This window comes from Mustela nigripes, chromosome 16 (genome assembly GCF_022355385.1).
Source record: "Mustela nigripes isolate SB6536 chromosome 16, MUSNIG.SB6536, whole genome shotgun sequence".
Lineage (NCBI taxonomy): Eukaryota > Metazoa > Chordata > Mammalia > Carnivora > Mustelidae > Mustela > Mustela nigripes.
Genome location: NC_081572.1, coordinates 15,986,732 through 15,989,392, shown reverse-complemented (window position 1 = coordinate 15,989,392; position 2,661 = coordinate 15,986,732).

Here is a 2,661-nt window from a genome sequence, read left to right as displayed (position 1 = left end):
TTTCCTTGTGTCTTCCTCAATTTCTTTCATGAGTACTTTATAGTTTTCTGAGTATAGATTCTTTGCCTCTTTGGTTAGGTTTATTCCTAGGTATCTTATGGTTTTGGGTGCAACAGTAAATGGGATTGACTCCTTAATTTCTCTTTCTTCTGTCTTGTTGTTGGTGTGAAGAAATGCAACTGATTTCTGTGCATTGATTTTATATCCAGACACTTTACTGAATTCCTGTACAGGTTTTAGCAGTTTTGGAGTGGAGCCTTTTGGGTTTTCCACATATAGTATCATATCATCTGCAAAAAGTGATAGTTTGACTTCTTTGCCTATTTGGATGTCTTTAATTTTTTTTTTGTTGTCTGATTGCTGAGGTTAGGACTTCTAGTACTATGTTGAATAGCAGTGGTGATAATGGACATCCCTGCCATGTTCCTGACCTTAGCAGAAAAGCTTTCAGTTTTTCTCCATTGAGAATGATATTTGCAGTGGGTTTTTCATAGATGGCTTTGATAATATTGAGGTATGTGCCCTCTATCCCTACACTTTGAAGAGTTTTGATCAGGAGGGATGCTGTACTTTGTCAAATGCTTTTTCAGCCTCTATTGAGACTATCATATAGTTCTTTCTTTTATTAATGTATTGTATCACATTGATTGATTTGCGGGTGTTGAACCAACCTTGCAGCCCTGGAATAAATCCCACTTGGTCGTGGTGAGTTATCCTTTTAATGTACTGTTGAATCCTATTAGCTAGTATTTTGGTGAGAATTTTTGTGTTCATCAAGGATATTGGTCTGTAATTCTCTTTTTTTGGTGAGATCCTTGACTGGCTTTGGGATCAGGATGATGCTGGCCTCATAAATAAAATGAGTTTGGAAGTTTTCCTTCCATTTCTATTTTTTGGAACAGTTTCAGGAGAATAGGTATTAATTCTTCTTTAAATGTTTGGTAGAATTCCCCTGGGAAGCTGTCTGGCCCTGGGCTTTTGTTTGTTTGGAGATTTAATGGCAGTTTCAATATCCTTACTGGTTATAGGTCTGTTCAGGTTTTCTATTTCTTCCTGGTTCAGTTGTGGTAGTTTATATGTCTCTAGGAATGCATCTCTTTCTTCCAGATTGTCAAATTCGTTGGCATAGAGTTGTTCATAATATATGCTTATAATTGTTTGTATTTCTTTGGTGTTGGTTGTGATCTCTCTTCTTTCATTCATAATTATATTTATTTGGGTTCTTTCTCTTTTCTTTTGGATAAGTCTGGCCAGGGGTTTATCAATCTTATTTATTCCTTCAAAGAACCAGCTCCTAGTTTCGTTGATTTGTTCTATTGTTTTTTGGCTTCTATTTCATTATTTCTGCTCTGATATTTATTATATCTCTTCTCCTGCTGGGTTTAGGCTTTCTTTGTTGTTCTTTCTCTAGCTCCTTTAGGTGTAGGGTTAGGTATGTATTTGAGACCTTTCCTGTTTCTTGAGAAAGGCTTGTACCGCTATATATTTTCCTCTCAGGACTGCCTTTGCTGTGTCCCACAGATTTTGAACCATTGAGTTTTCATTATCATTTGTTTCCATGAATTTTTTCAATTCTTCTTTAATTTCTTGGTTAACCCATTCATTCTTTAGAAGGATGATGTTTAGTCTCCATGTATTTGGGTTCTTTCCAAATTTCCTCTTGTGATTGAGTTCTAGCTTCAGAGAATTGTGGTCTGAAAATATGCAGGGAATGATCCCAATCTTTTGATACCAGTTGAGACCTGATTTGTGACCCAGGATGCAATCTGTTCTGGAGAATGTTCCATGTGCACTAGAGAAGAGTGTGTATTCTGTTGCTTTGGGATGAAATGTTCTGAATATATCTGTGATGTCCATCTGATCCAGTGTGTCATTTAAGGCCTTTATTTCCTTGTTGATCTTTTGCTTGGATGATCTGTCCATTTCAGGGAGGGGAGTGTTAAAGTCCCCTACTATTATTGTATTATTGTCAATGTGTTTCTTTGATTTTGTTATTAATTGGTTTTTATAGTTGTCTGCTCCCATGTTAGGGGCATAGATATTTAAAATTGTTAGATCTTCTTGTTGTATAGACCCTTTGAGTATGATATAGTGTCCTTCCTCATCTCTTATTATAGTCTTTGGCTTAAAGTCTAATTGATCTGATATAAGGATTGCCACCCAGGCTTCTTCTGATGTCCATTAGCATGGTAAATTGCTTTCCACCCCCTCACTTTAAATCTGGAGATGTCTTCGGGTCTAAAATGAGTTTCTTATAGGCAGCATATTGATGGGTTTTGGTTTTTTTTTATCCATTCTGATACCCTGTGTCTTTTGATTGGGGCATTTAGCCTATTAACATTCAGGGTAACTGTTGAGAGATATGAGTTTAGTGCCATTGTATTGCCTGTAAGGTGACTGTTACTGTATAATGTCTGTTCCTTTCTGATCTACTACTTTTAGTAGATCTACTCTTTGCTTAGAGGACCCCTTTCAATATTTCCTATAGAACTGGTTTGGTGTTTGCAAATTCTTTCAGTTTTTGTTTGTCCTGGAAGCTTTTTATCTCTCCTTCTATTTTCAATGATAATCTAGCTGGATATAGTATTCTTGGCTGCATGTTTTTCTCATTTAGTGCTCTGAATATATCATGCCAGAAAGAACTGGCATGATATATTCAGA